Source organism: Heptranchias perlo, unplaced genomic scaffold (genome assembly GCF_035084215.1).
Source record: "Heptranchias perlo isolate sHepPer1 unplaced genomic scaffold, sHepPer1.hap1 HAP1_SCAFFOLD_636, whole genome shotgun sequence".
Taxonomy (NCBI): domain Eukaryota; kingdom Metazoa; phylum Chordata; class Chondrichthyes; order Hexanchiformes; family Hexanchidae; genus Heptranchias; species Heptranchias perlo.
Genome location: NW_027139662.1, coordinates 1 through 22,147, shown reverse-complemented (window position 1 = coordinate 22,147; position 22,147 = coordinate 1). Strand labels below are relative to the sequence as shown.

Genomic DNA, 22,147 nt, shown 5'->3' with positions numbered 1-22,147 from the left:
AGGGATGGGCAGTATTGCGCTGTCTGAGGCGGCATTTGCGGCCTTCCGCCAGCAACCTGTGATTGGAGGGAGCGGGGCCGGACAGGCGGCCTGAATGTCGTTGCTGTCGTGGCCTCACTCAATCCGGGAACTGGGGAATATCGAACATCGAAAAACGGATGTGTTTGTTGCCGCGGCTGCAACGCTGTTTCGAACTGTCGTTATTAACCGAGGCAGCTCTTCAGGGTCCTTCAATGATCTCTCACAAATCAACTAAAACCAGTTGCAAAGAGTCGCTTTGAGAGGGGATTTCTGCACAGTCAGGGCAGGAAACTGGAGTGAGGGAGAGACATTTTCGGTATCCGTGTAATGTTTGAGTGTGTGTAGAACTGGACAGAGAAAGGAAAATATACCGGATCTGTATTTTATTCATATTTCACCACAGAGTGAATTCTTGTGTTTTTTCATATTTATTGATTTTTAGTGGATTCCGTTTTGAAAATGTTTCCGCCCGGTTTCGAACCGGGGACCTTTCGCGTGTGAGGCGAACGTGATAGCCACTACACTACGGAAACTCTGCTGTTCAAATGCTTGTAGGAAATGCTCGGAAGATAGTTGCCGTCTACAAATGTTCTCAGTGCTGGGAGACGGGGCCGGTTCCCCTTCAGGGGATTAAGTTTTACAAAATAGTTTGTTGTATCAATTTTGCAAAACTCATTAAACTCAGTAAAAAGACGAATAGTTGTTCAAATCGCCATTATATCAACCAATAACTTTCTGTTTCAGACTGACGGAAACCCAACATGTTTTTCATTCATTCATTCACCAGGCTGAATATAGAAAGTTCAGAAGGGAAGTGAAAAAGGAAATGAGGGGCAAAGAGAGAGTGTGAGAATAAACTGGCGGCCAACATAAACTGGCATGTAAACATTAAACGGGCAGTAGGAGCCGTACTCTGAAAAAGGACCATAAAGGAGAGCTGTTCATGGAGGCAGAGGAGATGGCCGAGATCCGATATAAATACTTTGTATACGTCTTCACCAAGGAAGAAGATGCTGCCAGAGTTTCAGTAAAGTTAAATACAGTTGAGATACTGAATGGGCTAAACATTGATAAAGAAGAGGTACTCGGAAGGCTAGCTGTACTTAAAGTGGATAAGTCACCCGGTCCGGATGGGATGCATCGTAGGCTGCTGAGGGAAGTAAGGGTGGAAATAGCAGGAGGTACTGACCATAATCTTACAAACATCCACAGATACGGGGGTGGTGCTAGAGGACTGGAGAATTGCAAACGTTACATTCTTGTTCAAAAAAAGTTGTAAGGATAAAGCCAGCATCTATATGCCAGTCAGTTTAACCTCAATGGTGGGGGAACTTTTAGAAACGATAATCCGGGACAGAATTAACAGACACTTGGACGACTGTGGATTGATTCGGGAAAGCCGGCATGGGTTTGTTGAAGGCAAATCGTGTTTAACTAACATGATAGAGTTTTTTGTTGAGTTAACAGAGAGGGTAGATGAAGGCAACGCAGTTGATGCGGTGCATATGGACTTTCAAAAGGTGTTTGATAAATTGCAGCACGGTAGGATTATCAGTAAGATTGAGGTCCATGGATTAAAGGGGGCAGTAGAAACATGGATGCAGAATTAGCTAAGGGACAGGAAGCAGAGAGTAGTGGTGATTGGTTGTTTTTTGGACTGGAGGGAGGTGTACAATGGTGTTCCCCAGGGGTGAACGCTGGGACCACTGCTTTTCTTGATTTATATTAATGACTTGGACTTGGGTGTACAGGGCACAATTTCAAAATTTGCAGATGACACAAAACTTGGATCGGTAGTAAACAGTGTGAAGGATGGTGACAGACTTCAAGAAGTTATAGATTGGCCGGTGGCATGGGCGGACACGTGGTAGATGAAATATAACGCAAAAAAAATGCGAAATGATACATTTCGGTAGGAAGAACCAGGAGAGGCAATATAAACTAGAGGGAACAACTCCAAAATGGTACAGGCCCAGAGAAATCTGGTGGTTTATGTGCACAAATCGGTAAAGGCTTCAGAGCAGGTTGCGAAAGCGGTTGAAAAGGTATACGGGATCCTGGACTTCATAAATAGAGGCATCGAGTAAAAAAGTATGGAAGTCATGATGAACCTTTATGAATCACTGTTTCGGCCACAACTGGACTATTGTGTCCGGTTCTGTGCACCGCAGTTCAGGAAAGATGTGAAGGCCTTACAGAGGGTGCAGGAGAGATTTACTGGAATGATTGCAGGGATGAGGGATTTTAGTTACTTAGACAGTCTGGAGAAGCTGGGGTTGGTTGTCGTTGGAACAGAGATGGTTGCGGGGAGATTTGAGAGAGGTATTCAAAATCATGATGGGTCTAGACAGAATAGATAGAGAGAAACTGTTCCCAATGGTAGAAGGGTCGAGAACCAGAGGACATAGATTTCAGGTGATTGGCAAAAGAACCAAAGGAGACATAAGGAAAAACTTTTTTAAACAGCGAATGGTTGGGATCTGGAATGCACTGCCCGAGGGGGTGGTGAAGGCAGATTCAAAGGCAACTGTATAAGTGCTTGAAAGGATAAAAAATGCAGGGCTACAGGGAAAGGGCGGGAGAGTGGGACTAGCTGGATTGCGTGGAGCCGAATGGCCTCCTTCCGTGCTGTAAACTTTCTACGATTTCTATGATATGTGAGTGTCGCTGGCAAGGCCAGCATTTATTGGCCATCCCTAATTGTACTTGAGAAGGTGGTGGTGAGCCACCTCCTTGAACCGCTGACGTCCGTGTGGTGAAGGTTCTCCCACAGTGCTGTTAGGTCGGGAGTTCCAGGATTTTGACCCAGCGATGATGAAGGTACGGCGATATATTTCCAAGACAGGATGGTGTGTGACTTGGAGGGGAACATTCAGGTGGTGTTTTTCCTATGTGCCATATGCCCTTGACTTTCTAGGTGATAGAGGTCGCGGGTTTGGGTGGTGCTGTCGATGAAGCCTCGGCGAATTGCTGCAGTGCATCCTGTAGATGGTACACACTGCAGCCACGGTGCGTTGGTGGTGGAGGGGGTGAATGTTTAGGGTGGTGGATGGGGTGCCAATCAAGCAGGCTGCTTTGTTCTGGATGGTGTCGAGCTTCTTGATTGAAGCTGGAGATGCACTCATCCAGGCAAGTGAAGGGTATTCCGTCACACTCCTGACTTGTACATTGTCGATAGTAGAATGACTTTGGGGAGTCAGGAGATGAGTCACTCGCCGCACAATACCCAGCTTCTGACCTCCTCTTGTAGCCTCCGTATTTATGCAGCTGGTCCAGTTCGTTTCTGGTCAATGGTGGCCTCTCCCAGGCTGTTGATGGTGGGGAATTAGGCAATGGTAATGCCGTTGAATGTCAAGGGGAGTTGTTAGACTCTCTCTTGTTAGAGTTGGTCATTGCCTGGCACTTGAATGTTACTTGTCACTCATCAGCCCAAGGCTGAATGTTGTCCAGGTTTTGCTGCACACGGGCACGGACTGCTTCATTATTTGAGGGATTGCGAATGGAAATGTACACTGTGCAATCATCAGCGAACATCCCCATTTCTGACCTTATGATGGAGGGAAGGCTATTTATAAAGCAGCTGACGATGGTTGGGCGTCGGACACTGCCTCGAGGAACTCCTGCAGTGGTGTCCTGGGGCGGAGACGATTTGCCTCCAACAACGACTACATTCTTCCTTGGTGCCAGTTACGATTACAGCCACTGGAGAGTTTTCCCCCTGATTCCCGTTGACTTCAAATTTCCTAGGGCTCCTTGAAGACACATCGGTCAAAGGATGCCTTGATGTCAAGGGCAGTAACCCTCACCTCACCTCCGGAATTTAGCTCTTTGTCCAGGTTTGGACCCAGGCTGTTATGATGTCTGGAGCCGAGTGGTCCTGGCGAAACCCAAACGGAGCATCGATGAGCAGGTTATTGGTGAGTAAGTGCCGTTTGATAGCACTGTCGACGAAAACTTCCATCACTTTGCTGATGATAGAGTGTAGACTGGTAGGGTGGTAATTTGCCGGATTGGCTTTGTCCAGCCTTTTGTGAGCAGGACATCCCTGCACAATGTTCCACTTTGTTGGCTTTCCACCTTCGTTACCAAGTGACAGTATAAACTTTAATGAGTTTGTTGTGTTTTCCCTGTGTTGAATTGTCACCCGTTCTCATTTTACAGACGGAATTTTAGGACTTGGTTAAAAATGTTCCGTGCTTGTGATGCAAGGTATCTGGTGCAGCCTTTGTTAAATTCCCCGCCTCAGTAAGACAGAAGGGCAACGTCTGCTCCACTCTATCATACAACCCCAACTGGTGCCGCCTCAGTTAATGTACATTAACTAGTGCCCCCCACTCTTGCACAACCTCAAGTGAGTATATACAAAGAGTGTGTGTTTGTTTGACTGTGATGTTTATGCAGCGGCCGCCGCCAATCTTTCCGTTGCTATGGAAAGTTTGTTAGAGACGAAAATCGAATCCCACCCTGACAGTCCTGAAGAATCAATGTCCATGCTCAGTGCACTCGGCCATCCTCTATGTCAGTGTTGTCCAAGAGAAATTGCTGACTAGCCGCAGGTGTGGCCATGGTGGCATTGTTTAAGTCACATGAACGAAAACATCTTGCACACACACAATATACAGTGAGGTGTACTTCACATGTGTATATTTCCTTACAAACATCTCCCACCATTCAGTAACCTAGGAAGTGAAGCACTCACAACGATCAAAAACATTCGCACACTCTGCTTTTCACCATTTTATCAACAACTCACAAAAAGTTTAAAGTCCACATGCGAATATGAGTATTGAGATCACAGGCCTAAAGACTGTGTCCATGACTCATTTTGAATTAATAATCGCAATTGCAATTAGCCATATCTGGATTCCCATTTAGCCAGATGAGGCTCGTGGCAAAGATATTGGAACAACTGGTCAAAGACACAATGGATTGATTCCACGGGCCGTGTTCTGCTGACCCCAAGCACGACACATTCTCAGAACAAATAAAAACAAACCTGCCGTGGACGGATGTCGGGTTTGTTTTCTGGAAGCAGCAAATCAACTGGGCAGAAAAATCACCTCCATCCTAAGGCACAAGAAAAAAATTCGTACAAGCAAAGGACTGAATGTGAAGATTGAGGATTCAAAACCACACCACCAGGCGAAACTGCGATCTGAATACAGCGCCCTCAACCGCTGGCTCATCCTGACTCCAGAATCTCGAGTTCACTGACCCCGATTTTCTCAGTGAGGCAGTTTCACTCTCTCTGGTTCTCGCTTAATCCTGCTGGAAGGCCAATTTCAATGGGTTGAGAACGCATCTGGCCAGGGTAAATTAGAATCAAAGATTGACATGGAAAACTGTAACTGAACAATGGGCGGCCTTCAAAGAAGTGATGGTTCAGGTACAGTCGAGGTACATTCCCACCAGGGGGAAAAGTAGGGCAAGTAAAGCCAGAGCTCCCTGGATGACGAAAGAGACAGAGATTAAGGTGAAACAGAAAAAAGAGGCGTAGGACAGATGTCAGGTTGATAATACAAGTGAGAACCGGGCTGAATACAGAGAGTTCAGAGGGGAAGTGAAAATGGAAAAAAAGGGGCATGGAGAGAGTATGAGTATAGACTGGTGGCTAACATAAAAGGGAATCCAAAAGTCTTCTTTTGGCACATGAACAGTAAACGGGTAGGAAGAGGAGGGGTGGGACCGATTAGGGACCAAAAAGGAGAGCTACACATGGAGGCAAAGGGCATGGCTGTGGTAATAAATGAGTACGTTGCATTTGTCTTTACCAAGGAAGAATATGCTGCAAAGTTACAGTAAAAGAAGTAGTTGAAATACGAGATGGGATATACATTAATAAAGAGGAGCTATTAGGAATTCCAGCTGTGTTTAAAGTAGATCAGTCACGTGGTCCGGATGGTATGAATCCTAGTTTTCTGAGGGAATTAGGGGTGAAAATTGTGGAGGTACTGGCCATAATCTTCCAATCATCCTTAGATACGGGGGTGGTGCCAGAGGACTGGAGAATTACAAATATTATACCCTTGTTCAAAAAGGCGTGTATGGATCATCCCAGGAACTATAGGCCAGTCAGTTTAACCTCGGTGAAGGGGGAACTTTTAGAAACGATAATCCGAGACAAAGTTAATCGTCACTTGGACAAGTGTGGATTAATTAAGGAAAGCAGCACGGATTTGTTGAAGGCAAATCGTTTTTAACTAACTTGATTGAGTTTTTTGTTGAGGTAAGAGAGATTCGATGAGAGCAATGTGGTTGACATGGGATATATGGACTACCAAAAGGCGTTTGATGAAGTGTTGCTTAATAGGCTTGTCATCAAAGTTGAAGCCCAAGGAATAAAAGAGGCAGTGGCAGTACGAAATTGGCTAAGTGACAGGAAACAGAGAGCAGTGGTGAACGGTTGTTTATCAGACTGGAGGGAGGTGTACAGTCGTGCTCCCCACGGGTCGGTACTAGGACCACTGCTTTTCTAGATATATATTAATGAATTGGACTTTGGTGTACAGGGCACAATTTCAAAATTTGCAGATGACACAAAGCTTGGAAGTGTAATGAACAGTGAAGAGGATAGTGATAGTACAAAGACAGGCTGGTGGAATGGGCGAACATATGGCACATCAAATCTAACGCGGAGAAAAGCGAAGCGATACATTTTAGTTGGAAAAACGAGGAGAGGCGAATTAAACTAAAGCGTTTAATTCTAAAGGAGCTGCAGGAACCGAGAAATCTGGGGGTTTGTGTGAACAAATCTTTAAAGGTGGCAGGGCAGATAGAGAAAACGGTTTTAAAAAGCATATGGGATCCTGTGCTTTACAAATTGAGGCAAAGAGAACAAAAACAAGGAAGTTACGATGAGCTTTTGTAAAACACTGGTTCGGCCACAACTGCAGTATTGTGTCCAGTTCTGGGCACCGCACTTTGCGACGGGTGTGAAGGCCTTAGAGAGGCTGCAGAAAAGATTTATTAGAATTGTTCCAGGGATGAAGGACTGCAGTAACGTGGATAGACTGGAGAAGCTGGGGTTGTTGTCCATGGAGCAGAGAATGTTGAGAGGAGATTTCATCGATGTATTTAAAATCATGAAGGGTCCAGACAGAGTAGAGAGAGAGAAACTGCTCCCATAGGCGGAAGGGTCAAGAACCAGAGGACAAAGATTTATGGTGATCGCAAAAGAATGAAAGTCGACATGAGGAAAAACGCTTTTACACAGCGAGTGGTTAAGATCTGGAATTCACTGCCTGAGTGAGTGCTGGAGGCAGATTCAATTGTGGCTTTCAAAAGGGAATTGGATAAGTACTTGAAGGGAAAAAATGCAGGGCTACGGGTAAACTGCGGGGGAGTGTGACGAGCTGGATTGCTCTAGCAAAGTTCCGGCATGGACTAGATGGGCCGAATGGCCTCCTTCCGTGCTGTAACCATTCTAGGATTCAAAGAAGCAGAAACCAAATAACTCAAACTGCCGAAACCCGAGATCTTTAGTCAAACGCCCTCCCAACTGAGCTATTTCCACCCCACTGTTAATTGATCTTTGTGTCCTTATGTTGGAAGAACATATAAACCCAGGGGGAATTGCCCCTCCCGGTCATTCCGCACTTCATATATAAACATCGCACTCATAAAAACACACCCATAGTTCATACATAAACATCGCACTCATATATACAAACTCATAGTTCATCTATACACATCGCACTAATATATACACACCCACAGTTCATATATAAACATCGCACTCATATATACACACTCATAGTTCATTTATAAACATCGCACTCATATATACTCACCCACAGTTCATATATAAACATCACACTCATATCTACACTCCCACAGTTTATAAAAAAACAGCGTACTCCTCCTCCACACCCAATTTAAATGTATCCAAAGTCCTGTTTATGGTTCTCACCAATGTCTGAACACTGAAAGTTTAACTGTTTTCCAGATACTGTCCGTCCTACTTTGTATTTTCAGCATCGGATTTCCTGCAGACCGGCAAAGGGAGCGGAATAGCGGTCCTGTCGGTGAATGCTGCTTTCAACGAACGTCTCGGCGTCCAGGAGCTGGCGGGGATTGGAAAGCTCTTGTGTCACACGAAGTGTCTGAACGGCCCGGATACACCTGAAGGTCATCAGCGCGGTGCCTCCACGTCGTGCTGCAATGTTCGTGTGTCTGACATCAAACTAAAAGGCGGCTTGTTGGTAAACGTTGTGGTCACAGTTTCTTTTTGTAATTGAACCTAAATCTTTCAAGATGGAATGTTTTCTTTCCTGCTTCACCATAAACAATATCTTATTATGAAATTTGATTCTTCGTTCCCCAGTGTCAGAGATAAAATTGCATGAACCCGAGCCAGGTAGGAGTCGAACCTACAATCTTCTGATCCGTAGTCAGACGCGTTATCCATTGCGCCACTGGCCCAAGTCATGGGAGTTGATGTATTTTATTTCACTTTTCATTCAGAATCAACCGACAGGTTGACAGATAAAAACAGCGAAATGTGCAAGCGTCATCGAAATGAACCAAACGGCCTCAAAATCCAACACACAGTGGCGAGTATCTGACAGGTGTCAGTGAGAGGAGATGGTGAATTTGCAGCTTGATTTGGCTCCGTGGCTTCGCTGCTCAAAGTGCGTGTTTCGTCGGGTCCTTTATTGTCTTAAGCCTCCGATGTGATATTTACCCAATTTGTGAGTTCAACAACAAAATGATCTTTAACAAAATAATATTTGTATTAGTTTCGGAGTCAACAAGGAAAGGATTCCAGAACTGCAGTGCGGAAGTGCTCCTTCATTGAACAGATGGAGCTCTCATACAATGTGTCCGAAAGACGTTTCGAGGATACTGTTCCAGAGGGCTGATTTTACAAACTACTTTAGTGACAACCAGCAACCCATCTCCATTAAATTTGCGAAGCGAAACTCGTTTCAGAGCAGTTTCGCTGTTCAGCTTTTGTAAAATTAGCAGAAACTCATTTTGAACACATCATAGTATTAATGAGAATATCAGGCACATGACAATTGGGATGGAACCGTCTCTTACAATAAGTACAAAGTATAATCGATTACAAAGTGAAAAAGCCAATCCAGTCTCTCAGTCTCTCTGTCACTTTCTCGGTGAGTGAACGTAAACCAACAGAAGAAGCTAAAACAAAGAACTGAGCAGTTTTGTTTGTTTCCTTTTCCTTCGGGCGAGTACAGTTGAAGAGAATGATTTCTGTTTCCTGCTGGACAAATAACTGGAAAGAGCAGTGTATCAGGTTCCCATGGTACCCAGTGAAATATCCACGTTTATATATCACATTTTCACTGATACCTTCCTTCCTCACTAATTATCGGAAACTTTTGGGAAGGTTCAATCACACTTCAGAAGTCCAGAAGCGCAAAGAAAGCTGGACATCTCATAGTGACGTCACCTACAGGCGAGGGAGGTTTGCAGGTTTTACCTGGAGCTGTAATTGTATAAACTCCTTCCAATGTACAAACTCCCCTCACCAACAGTAATTCAATTCTTACTGATCTGAGACTTTGGTCATTTATGGTGATTAAAGTTTGTGGAGTTAAAGCAGCAGTAAAATCCGTTCTGCGTTATGTACATAGCCGTTCAGTCAATATAAAACATTGTCATCCGACCTACCATGAGCAATGCCACACGGGATATGTTAGGTTACGGACAGTTCTGCCTCCAGCAGTTGTTCTCTCGGTCACACATCCGGCATCACCTCTCGGTCTCACACTTCAGAGTCACTCCTGAATATAAACACATTTCTGTTTCAGATTTTTACCTGAAGGTCGACAAATCACAAGTCAAGAGGTAGGGAACAAACAAATCAAATATTTAAGAACGTTAACGGATAGAAAATTCACCATAAATGACTGAAAAAAATGAAGCAAACGGATCAAGATCAACAATTATCAAAAGGTAACAATTAAAGAAAGGAGAAGGGGAACCGATCAAATCGCTCCAAATAGTTTTTGAAAAATCCTTTTGGTTTTCATCTTAGTTTCTCTGTTATGTTGGGGACGGACATCTAGAAATATTTTTCGCACCATCATAAAGACAATTAGAATACAAGTTTCACAAAGTCAGCCTTAATCTTACTTATACGATCGCATGTTTTGTGTTTGTAAAACCTGCAATTGTTTTACCATTCTTTAAGTTTAGAGAGATGCTCTGAATATATGTTTTACATTGAAACGTAAGTGGATTAATAAAATAATTTGAGGAAATTTGTTTAAGAACATGAAGAGCTGCTTTTCCATGTTGGATATCGCGGTATATTTATTTACACAACTGTCATTTGTGAAATGATGGAATGTATTTATTTCTATATCTGTACGGGTAAGCAAATCCCCACTGGATCATTTCCAGGAACCAGGCAAGTAAAAAAGTTAGTTTGTCAAACCCAAAACACCCGTTGGGATTTGCTGATTGAAAATTTCAATGGAAATCGAGATCATCATAAAGCATTGGAACAAATATACCCGCTGAGGTTTCGGGGTTGTAACTGATTGATTTATATCACTGAGTAACCTATTTTAAACAGGGTGAAGCTACAAATCTAGCAAAGTCTGGGTTAGAGAAGGAACTGATGAAAGTATCCAATTTAATTACACTGATTCCACAAACACTGCACACCACATCCCTTAAACATTGTTAACTCTTTCTACATAAAACTGGAGAGGGTGTAAATAGAAAGTAACAGAAAAAAAGCTCATTAATGTATCAAACTTAATTTTGATATTGTTGCACAAACACTGAACATCCCATCCCTGAAACACGGTCCCGATCTAAAATCAGTCGGCAGGACCCTGAGCCACAGTGAAAATGCTGTGATTTCAACCTGGTTCAAAACACGCAGCCTTCTGATTTGGAGTCAGACGCGACTGTTCTTGCACCAGGCCCACAACAAGCGGCTGGAGCCGGATCCATTGGAGGGTGATCCGTGCAGACTGCCGCTGCGCTCTGGGAATGTGAGAAGCGGAAGCAGGAGCAGCCTGACCGCCTCAACCACAGCACAACACCCCCGCTCTCCGGCATGTTACATAACTGACTCTGTGGCGCAATGGATAGCGTGTTGGACATTCTACTGAATGATTGGAGGAGGTATTCAAAGGTTGTGGGTTCGAGTCCCACCAGAGTTGAGTTTTAGTTTCGGGAGCTGGGAAGTGATATTTTGCAGCAAAACCGCAACAGGATCATTGATGTCCGTCAAGGACGGGAAACTGCTCCCTGCACTTTACCTTACACAAGTGTCTCCAGTCAAACCAGAATTTATGATTCTAAATCCACTCTGAGCTGGATTGGCGAAACACTCTCAAGATGGAGACTCAACATCATCTCAGACCGAAAGTCAATCTGCTGGACTTCCGGCTCTGTCAGACTGCATGTTCCTTCAGACAGGTTTCCAACTGGACACATGCATCCTGCTGCCGTGCGAGCATTGGTGCTTGAGGGGTAGAATTCTTGCTTGTAGTAATTCTATTCCTGTAAAACTAGCTCCAGAAGTGTCGGATGGAAAGTATCCTGGCTGAGCGGTCTAAGGCGCTGATTTAAAGCTCTAGTTAAATCGCAAGATTTGTCGATGGATCAAAATCATAGTTTGTGTCTCCAAAACCGCAGCCTCCCTCCTGTAAACAAGTAATACTGAACATCTCATCTGCTATTGCAACAGCGTAGTCCGGAGGAACCACGTGGCAATACAAATGAATGGATGCATTTTGGAACACACCAATTGTACCTTTATCTCCGGTCGAAATGTTCACTACTTCTTAGTGTTCCCATGTGGGCCCTTGGGTTCCTCTGGCCTACCATCTTGCAATAGCAGGTGCCAGTTTGCTTGTTTATAGTGGGAGAGGGGGGCTATAAGCGGCAGTTGATGTGCCAAAGGGCCCGGTCCGAGATCTTGAAATCTAAAGAACCAAACACACAATTCTTTTTTTCGTTTAGCAGATATTCATCGGGTGGAAGTTTAGTGTGGGGAAAATTTGGAAGGGAAATCTGCTGCCTGGTGTCACTGTGTAACGGGTGAAATTATTCAGCTTACAGATGTCGAGAGGCCGTTTCCAGCTCCCGTGTGGGACAAGTTTAGCTTTTGAGCCACTGGGTAAAGTGTTATTTTAATTGGTGCTAACGAATGACAAGACATTTGGCAAAAACAAGAAGAATTGTAAACTCACGAGTTCACTGCCCATGTTTCTTGCATCATGTTCAACAGGAACAAGGATTCTCCTCAACACGTTACTGAAAAATTTATAAAAGGGATCTTCACCTCAGTTCGACGTCTACGAAGGATAATTCAGAGTCCTACCATAAATCTGTATAATGGATCGCTTTTTAATGATGAGCCTGGGTAGCTCAGTCGGTAGACTACTGGACTTCGTTAAAGTGGCCAGTGAGTTGTGTGTGCAGAATTCAAATCCTTGTTCAGACAATGAACGTTGAAACAGCTGGCGAGTTCTGTGTTTGCAGCGAAGTAAGAACACTGTGGGACAGATGATGCCTGCGATGTGTTGTCAAAGCTTCGGTGGGAAATTGTTTCCCAGGGATGGGCAGTATTGCGCTGTCTGAGGCGGCATTTGCGGCCTTCCGCCAGCAACCTGTGATTGGAGGGAGCGGGGCCGGACAGGCGGCCTGAATGTCGTTGCTGTCGTGGCCTCACTCAATCCGGGAACTGGGGAATATCGAACATCGAAAAACGGATGTGTTTGTTGCCGCGGCTGCAACGCTGTTTCGAACTGTCGTTATTAACCGAGGCAGCTCTTCAGGGTCCTTCAATGATCTCTCACAAATCAACTAAAACCAGTTGCAAAGAGTCGCTTTGAGAGGGGATTTCTGCACAGTCAGGGCAGGAAACTGGAGTGAGGGAGAGACATTTTCGGTATCCGTGTAATGTTTGAGTGTGTGTAGAACTGGACAGAGAAAGGAAAATATACCGGATCTGTATTTTATTCATATTTCACCACAGAGTGAATTCTTGTGTTTTTTCATATTTATTGATTTTTAGTGGATTCCGTTTTGAAAATGTTTCCGCCTGGTTTCGAACCGGGGACCTTTCGCGTGTGAGGCGAACGTGATAACCACTACACTACGGAAACTCTGCTGTTCAAATGCTTGTAGGAAATGCTCGGAAGATAGTTGCCTTCTACAAATGTTCTCAGTGCTGGGAGACGGGGCCGGGTCCCCTTCAGGGAATTAAATTTTACAAAATAGTTTGTTGTATCAATTTTGCAAAACTCATCAAACTCAATAAAAAGACGAATAGTTGTTCAAATCGCCATTATATCAACCAATAACTTTCTGTTTCAGACTGACGGAAACCCAACATGTTTTTCATTCATTCATTCACCAGGCTGAATATAGAAAGTTCAGAAGGGAAGTGAAAAAGGAAATGAGGGGCAAAGAGAGAGTGTGAGAATAAACTGGCGGCCAACATAAACTGGCATGTAAACATTAAACGGGCAGTAGGAGCCGTACTCTGAAAAGGGACCATAAAGGAGAGCTATTCATTGAGGCAGAGGAGATGGCCGAGATCCGATATAAATACTTTGTATACGTCTTCACCAAGGAAGAAGATGCTGCCAGAGTTTCAGTAAAGTTAAATACAGTTGAGATAGTGAATGGGCTAAACATTGATAAAGAAGAGGTACTCGGAAGGCTAGCTGTACTTAAAGTGGATAAGTCACCCGGTCCGGATGGGATGCATCGTCGGCTGCTGAGGGAAGTAAGGGTGGAAATAGCAGGAGGTACTGACCATAATCTTACAAACATCCACAGATACGGGGGTGGTGCTAGAGGACTGGAGAATTGCAAACGTTACATTCTTGTTCAAAAAAGGTTGTAAGGATAAAGCCAGCATCTATATGCCAGTCAGTTTAACCTCAATGGTGGGGGAACTTTTAGAAACGATAATCCGGGACAGAATTAACAGACACTTGGACGACTGTGGGTTGATTCGGGAAAGCCGGCATGGGTTTGTTAAAGGCAAATCGTGTTTAACTAACATGATAGAGTTTTTTGTTGAGTTAACAGAGAGGGTAGATGAAGGCAACGCAGTTGATGTGGTGCATATGGACTTTCAAAAGGTGTTTGATAAATTGCAGCACGGTAGGCTTATCAGTAAGATTGAGGTCCATGGGTCAAAGGGGGCAGTAGAAACATGGATGCAGAATTAGCTAAGGGACAGGAAGCAGAGAGTAGTGGTGATTGGTTGTTTTTTGGACTGGAGGGAGGTGTACAATGGTGTTCCCCAGGGGTCAACGCTGGGACCACTGCTTTTCTTGATTTATATTAATGACTTGGACTTGGGTGTACAGGGCACAATTTCAAAATTTGCAGATGACACAAAACTTGGATCGGTAGTAAACAGTGTGAAGGATGGTGACAGACTTCAAGAAGTTATAGATTGGCCGGTGGCATGGGCGGACACGTGGCAGATGAAATGTAACGCAAAAAAAAATGCGAAATGATACATTTCGGTAGGAAGAACCAGGAGAGGCAATATAAACTAGAGGGAACAACTCCAAAATGGTACAGGCCCAGAGAAATCTGGTGGTTTATGTGCACAAATCGGTGAAGGCTTCAGAGCAGGTTGCGAAAGCGGTTGAAAAGGTATACGGGATCCTGGACTTCATAAATAGAGGCATCGAGTAAAAAAGTATGGAAGTCATGATGAACCTTTATGAATCACTGTTTCGGCCACAACTGGACTATTGTGTCCGGTTCTGTGCACCGCAGTTCAGGAAAGATGTGAAGGCCTTAGAGAGGGTGCAGGAGAGATTTACTGGAATGATTGCAGGGATGAGGGATTTTAGTTACTTAGACAGTCTGGAGAAGCTGGGGTTGGTTGTCGTTGGAACAGAGATGGTTGCGGGGAGATTTGAGAGAGGTATTCAAAATCATGATGAGTCTAGACAGAATAGATAGAGAGAAACTGTTCCCAATGGTAGAAGGGTCGAGAACCAGAGGACATAGATTTCAGGTGATTGGCAAAAGAACCAAAGGTGACATAAGGAAAAACTTTTTTAAACAGCGAATGGTTGGGATCTGGAATGCACTGCCCGAGGGGGTGGTGAAGGCAGATTCAAAGGCAACTGTATAAGTGCTTGAAAGGAAAAAAAATGCAGGGCTACAGGGAAAGGGCGGGAGAGTGGGACTAGCTGGATTACGATTGCATGGAGCCGAATGGCCTCCTTCCGTGCTGTAAACTTTCTACGATTTCTATGATATGTGAGTGTCGCTGGCAAGGCCAGCATTTATTGGCCATCCCTAATTGTACTTGAGAAGGTGGTGGTGAGCCACCTCCTTGAACCGCTGACGTCCGTCTGGTGAAGGTTCTCCCACAGTGCTGTTAGGTCGGGAGTTCCAGGATTTTGACCCAGCGATGATGAAGGTACGGCGATATATTTCCAAGACAGGATGGTGTGTGACTTGGAGGGGAACATTCAGGTGGTGTTGTTCCTATGTGCCATATGCCCTTGACTTTCTAGGTGATAGAGGTCGCGGGTTTGGGTGGTGCTGTCGATGAAGCCTCGGCGAATTGCTGCAGTGCATCCTGTGGATGGTACACACTGCAGCCACGGTGCGCTGGTGGTGAAGGGGGTGAATGTTTAGGGTGGTGGATGGGGTGCCAATCAAGCGGGCTGCTTTGTCCTGGATGGTGTCGAGCTTCTTGATTGAAGCTGGAGCTGCACTCATCCAGGCAAGTGAAGGGTATTCCATCACACTCCTGACTTGTACATTGTCGATAGTAGAAAGACTTTGGGGAGTCAGGAGATGAGTCACTCGCCGCACAATACCCAGCTTCTGACCTCCTCTTGTAGCCTCCGTATTTATGCAGCTGGTCCAGTTCGTTTCTGGTCAATGGTGGCCTCTCCCAGGCTGTTGATGGTGGGGAATTAGGCAATGGTAATGCCGTTGAATGTCAAGGGGAGTTGTTAGACTCTCTCTTGTTGGAGTTGGTCATTGCCTGGCACTTGAATGTTACTTGTCACTCATCAGCCCAAGGCTGAATGTTGTCCAGGTTTTGCTGCACGCGGGCACGGACTGCTTCATTAGTAGAGGGATTGCGAATGGAAATGTACACTGTGCAATCATCAGCGAACATCCCCATTTCTGACCTTATGATGGAGGGAAGGCTATTTATAAAGCAGCTGAAGATGGTTGGGCGTCGGACACTGCCTCGAGGAACTCCTGCAGTGGTGTCCTGGGGCGGAGACGATTTGCCTCCAACAACGACTACATTCTTCCTTGGTGCCAGGTACGATTACAGCCACTGGAGAGTTTTCCCCCTGATTCCCGTTGACTTCAAATTTCCTAGGGCTCCTTGAAGACACATCGGTCAAAGGATGCCTTGATGTCAAGGGCAGTAACCCTCACCTCACCTCCGGAATTTAGCTCTTTGTCCAGGTTTGGACCCAGGCTGTTATGATGTCTGGAGCCGAGTGGTCCTGGCGAAACCCAAACGGAGCATCGATGAGCAGGTTATTGGTGAGTAAGTGCCGTTTGATAGCACTGTCGACGAAAACTTCCATCACTTTGCTGATGATAGAGTGCAGACTGATAGGGTGGTAATTTGCCGGATTGGCTTTGTCCAGCCTTTTGTGAGCAGGACATCCCTGCACAATGTTCCACTTTGTTGGCTTTCCACCTTGGTTACCAAGTGACAGTATAAACTTTAATGAGTTTGTTGTGTTTTCCCTGTGTTGAATTGTCACCCGTTCTCATTTTACAGACGGAATTTTAGGACTTGGTTAAAAATGTTCCGTGCTTGTGATGCAAGGTATCTGGTGCAGCCTTTGTTAAATTCCCCGCCTCAGTCAGACAGAAGGGCAACGTCTGCTCCACTCTATCATACAACCCCAACTGGTGCCGCCTCAGTTAAAGTACATTAACGAGTGCCCCCCACTCTTGTACAACCTCAAGTGAGTATATACAAAGAGTGTGTGTTTGTTTGACTGTGATGTTTATGCAGCGGCCGCCGCCAATCTTTCCGTTGCTATGGAAAGTTTGTTAGAGACGAAAATCGAATCCCACCCTGACAGTCCTGAAGAATCAATGTCCATGCTCAGTGCACTCGGCCATCCTCTATGTCAGTGTTGTCCAAGAGAAATTGCTGACTAGCCGCAGGTGTGGCCATGGTGGCATTGTTTAAGTCACATGAACGAAAACATCTTGCACACACACAATATACAGTGAGGTGTACTTCACATGTGTATATTTCCTTACAAACATCTCCCACCATTCAGTAACCTAGGAAGTAAAGCACTCACAACGATCAAAAACATTCGCACACTCTGCTTTTCACCATTTTATCAACAACTCACAAAAAGTTTGAAGTCCACATGCGAATATGAGTATTGAGATCACAGGTCTAAAGACTGTGTCCATGACTCATTTTGATTTAATAATCGCAATTGCAATTAGCCATATCTGGATTCCCATTTAGCCAGATGAGGCTCGTGGCAAAGATATTGGAACAACTGGTCAAAGACACAATGGATTGATTCCACGGGCCGTGTTCTGCTGACCCCAAGCACGACACATTCTCAGAACAAATAAAAACAAACCTGCCGTGGACGGATGTCGGGTTTGTTTTCTGGAAGCAGCAAATCAACTGGGCAGAAAAATCACCTCCATCCTCAGGCACAAGAAAAAAATTCGTACAAGCAAAGGACTGAATGTGAAGATTGAGGATTCAAAACCACACCACCAGGCGAAACTGCGATCTGAATACAGCGCCCTCAACCGCTGGCTCATCCTGACTCCAGAATCTCGAGTTCACTGACCCCGATTTTCTCAGTGAGGCAGTTTCACTCTCTCTGGTTCTCGCTTAATCCTGCTGGAAGGCCAATTTCAATGGGTTGAGAACGCATCTGGCCAGGGTAAATTAGAATCAAAGATTGACATGGAAAACTGTAACTGAACAATGGGCGGCCTTTAAAGAAGTGATGGTTCAGGTACAGTCGAGGTACATTCCCACCAGGGGGAAAAGTAGGGCAAATAAAGCCAGAGCTCCCTGGATGACGAAAGAGACAGAGATTAAGGTGAAACAGAAAAAAGAGGCGTAGGACAGATGTCAGGTTGATAATACAAGTGAGAACCGGGCTGAATATAGAGAGTTCAGAGGGGAAGTGAAAATGGAAAAAAAGGGGCATGGAGAGAGTATGAGTATGGACTGGTGGTTAACATAAAAGGGAATCCAAAAGTCTTCTTTTGGCACATGAACAGTAAACGGGTAGGAAGAGGAGGGGTGGGACCGATTAGGGACCAAAAAGGAGAGCTACACATGGAGGCAAAGGGCATGGCTGTGGTAATAAATGAGTACGTTGCATTTGTCTTTACCAAGGAAGAATATGCTGCAAAGTTACAGTAAAAGAAGTAGTTGAAATACGAGATGGGATATACATTAATAAAGAGGAGCTATTAGGAATTCCAGCTGTGTTTAAAGTAGATCAGTCACCTGGTCCGGATGGTATGAATCCTAGTTTTATGAGGGAATTAGGGGTGAAAATTGTGGAGGTCCTGGCCATAATCTTCCAATCATCCTTAGATACGGGGGTGGTGCCAGAGGACTGGAGAATTGCAAATATTATACCCTTGTTCAAAAAGGCGTGTATGGATCATCCCAGGAACTATAGGCCAGTCAGTTTAACCTCAGTGAAGGGGGAACTTTTAGAAACGATAATCCGAGACAAAGTTAATCGTCACTTGGACAAGTGTGGATTAATTAAGGAAAGCAGCACGGATTTGTTGAAGGCAAATCGTTTTTAACTAACTTGATTGAGTTTTTTGTTGAGGTAAGAGAGATTCGATGAGAGCAATGTGGTTGACATGGTATATATGGACTACCAAAAGGCGTTTGATGAAGTGTTGCATAATAGGCTTGTCATCAAAGTTGAAGCCCAAGGAATAAAAGAGGCAGTGGCAGTACGAAATTGGCTAAGTGACAGGAAACAGAGAGCAGTGGTGAACGGTTGTTTATCAGACTGGAGGGAGGTGTACAGTCGTGTTCCCCACGGGTCGGTACTAGGACCACTGCTTTTCTAGATATATATTAATGAATTGGACTTTGGTGTACAGGGCACAATTTCAAAATTTGCAGATGACACAAAGCTTGGAAGTGTAATGAACAGTGAAGAGGATAGTGATAGTACAAAGACAGGCTGGTGGAATGGGCGAACATATGGCACATCAAATCTAACGCGGAGAAAAGCGAAGCGATATATTTTAGTTGGAAAAACGAGGAGAGGCGAATTAAACTAAAGCGTTTAATTCTAAAGGAGCTGCAGGAACCGAGAAATCTGGGGGTTTGTGTGAACAAATCTTTAAAGGTGGCAGGGCAGATAGAGAAAACGGTTTTAAAAAGCATATGGGATCCTGTGCTTTACAAATTGAGGCAAAGAGAACAAAAACAAGGAAGTTACGATGAGCTTTTGTAAAACACTGGTTCGGCCACAACTGCAGTATTGTGTCCAGTTCTGGGCACCGCACTTTGCGACGGGTGTGAAGGCCTTAGAGAGGCTGCAGAAAAGATTTATTAGAATTGTTCCAGGGATGAAGGACTTCAGTAACGTGGATAGACTGGAGAAGCTGGGGTTGTTGTCCATGGAGCAGAGAATGTTGAGAGGAGATTTCATCGATGTATTTAAAATCATGAAGGGTCCAGACAGAGTAGAGAGAGAGAAACTGCTCCCATAGGCGGAAGGGTCAAGAACCAGAGGACAAAGATTTATGGTGATCGCAAAAGAATGAAAGTCGACATGAGGAAAAACGCTTTTACACAGCGAGTGGTTAAGATCTGGAATTCACTGCCTGAGTGAGTGCTGGAGGCAGATTCAATTGTGGCTTTCAAAAGAGAATTGGATAAGTACTTGAAGGGAAAAAATGCAGGGCTACGGGTAAACTGCGGGGGAGTGTGACGAGCTGGATTGCTCTAGCAAAGTTCCGGCATGAACTCGATTGGCCGAATGGCCTCCTTCCGTGCTGTAACCATTCTAGGATTCAAAGAAGCAGAAACTAAATAACTCAAACTGCCGAAACCCGAGATCTTTAGTCAAACGCCCTCCCAACTGAGCTATTTCCACCCCACTGTTAATTGATCTTTGTGTCCTTATGTTGGAAGAACATATAAACCCAGGGGGAATTGCCCCTCCCGGTCATTCCGCACTTCATATATAAACATCGCACTCATAAAAACACACCCATAGTTCATACATAAACATCGCACTCATATATACAAACTCATAGTTCATCTATACACATCGCACTCATATATACACACCCACAGTTCATACATAAACATCGCACTCATTTATACACACTCATAGTTCATTTATAAACATCGCACTCATATATACACACTCATAATTCATATATACACATCGCACTAATATATACACACCCACAGTTCATATATAAACATCGCACTCATATATACACACTCATAGTTCATTTATAAACATCGCACTCATATATACTCACCCACAGTTCATATATAAACATCACACTCATATCTACACTCCCACAGTTTATAAAAAAACAGCGTACTCCTCCTCCACACCCAATTTAAATGTATCCAAAGTCCTGTTTATGGTTCTCACCAATGTCTGAACACTGAAAGTTTAACTGTTTTCCAGATACTGTCCGTCCTACTTTGTATTTTCAGCATCGGATTTCCTGCAGACCGGCAAAGGGAGCGGAATAGCGGTCCTGTCGGTGAATGCTGCTTTCAACGAACGTCTCGGCGTCCAGGAGCTGGCGGGGATTGGAAAGCTCTTGTGTCACACGAAGTGTCTGAACGGCCCGGATACACCTGAAGGTCATCAGCGCGGTGCCTCCACCTCGTGCTGCAATGTTCGTGTGTCTGACATCAAACTAAAAGGCGGCTTGTTGGTAAACGTTGTGGTCACAGTTTCTTTTTGTAATTGAACCTCAATCTTTCAAGATGGAATGTTTTCTTTCCTGCTTCACCATAAACAATATCTTATAACGAAATTTGATTCTTCGTTCCCCAGTGTCAGAGATAAAATTGCACAAACCCGAACCAGGTAGGAGTCGAACCTACAATCTTCTGATCCGTAGTCAGACGCGTTATCCATTGCGCCACTGGCCCAAGTCATGGGAGTTGATGTATTTTATTTCACATTTCATTCAGAATCAACCGACAGGTTGACAGATAAAAACAGCGAAATGTGCAAGCGCAATCGAAATGAACCAAACGGCCTCAAAATCCAACACACAGTGGCGAGTATCTGACAGGTGTCAGTGAGAGGAGATGGTGAATTTGCAGCTTGATTTGGCTCCGTGGCTTCGCTGCTCAAAGTGCGTGTTTCGTCGGGTCCTTTATTGTCTTAAGCCTCCGATGTGATATTTACCCAATTTGTGAGTTCAACAACAAAATGATCTTTAACAAAATAATATTTGTTTTAGTTTCGGAGTCAACAAGGAAAGGATTCCAGAACTGCAGTGCGGAAGTGCTCCTTCATTGAACAGATGGAGCTCTCATACAATGTGTCCGAAACACGTTTCGAGGATACTGTTCCAGAGGGCTGATTTTACAAACTACTTTTGGTGACAACCAGCAACCCATCTCCATTAAATTTGCGAAGCGAAACTCGTTTCAGAGCAGTTTCGCTGTTCAGCTTTTGTAAAATTAGCAGAAACTCATTTTGAACACATCATAGTATTAATGAGAATATCAGGCACATGACAATTGGGATGGAACCGTCTCTTACAATAAGTACAGAGTATAATCGATTACAAAGTGAAAAAGCCAATCCAGTCTCTCAGTCTCTCTGTCACTTTCTCGGTGAGTGAACGTAAACCAACAGAAGAAGCTAAAACAAAGAACTGAGCAGTTTTGTTTGTTTCCTTTTCCTTCGGGCGAGTACAGTTGAAGAGAATGATTTCTGTTTCCTGCTGGACAAATAACTGGAAAGAGCAGTGTATCAGGTTCCCATGGTACCCAGTGAAATATCCACGTTTATATATCACATTTTCACTGATACCTTCCTTCCTCACTAATTATAGGAAACTTTTGGGAAGGTTCAATCACACTTCAGAAGTCCAGAAGCGCAAAGAAAGCTGGACATCTCATAGTGACGTCACCTACAGGCGAGGGAGGTTT

The 22,147-nt window shown here is 44.4% G+C and overlaps 4 non-coding genes across 4 annotated transcripts; all 4 read right to left on the bottom strand.

Annotated features, from left to right (window-relative positions):
* Window positions 1–481: 481 nt before the first annotated feature.
* trnav-cac (transfer RNA valine (anticodon CAC)) lies at window positions 482–554 on the bottom strand. Its single transcript has one exon. It is a non-coding gene; the product is annotated as a tRNA-Val (tRNA).
* A 7,815-nt stretch (window positions 555–8,369) lies between these two features.
* trnar-acg (transfer RNA arginine (anticodon ACG)) lies at window positions 8,370–8,442 on the bottom strand. Its single transcript has one exon. It is a non-coding gene; the product is annotated as a tRNA-Arg (tRNA).
* A 4,603-nt stretch (window positions 8,443–13,045) lies between these two features.
* On the bottom strand, window positions 13,046–13,118 carry trnav-cac (transfer RNA valine (anticodon CAC)). The gene has a single exon. It is a non-coding gene; the product is annotated as a tRNA-Val (tRNA).
* Window positions 13,119–21,060: 7,942 nt separating this feature from the next.
* On the bottom strand, window positions 21,061–21,133 carry trnar-acg (transfer RNA arginine (anticodon ACG)). The gene has a single exon. It is a non-coding gene; the product is annotated as a tRNA-Arg (tRNA).
* Between the last annotated feature and the right edge of the window lie 1,014 nt (window positions 21,134–22,147).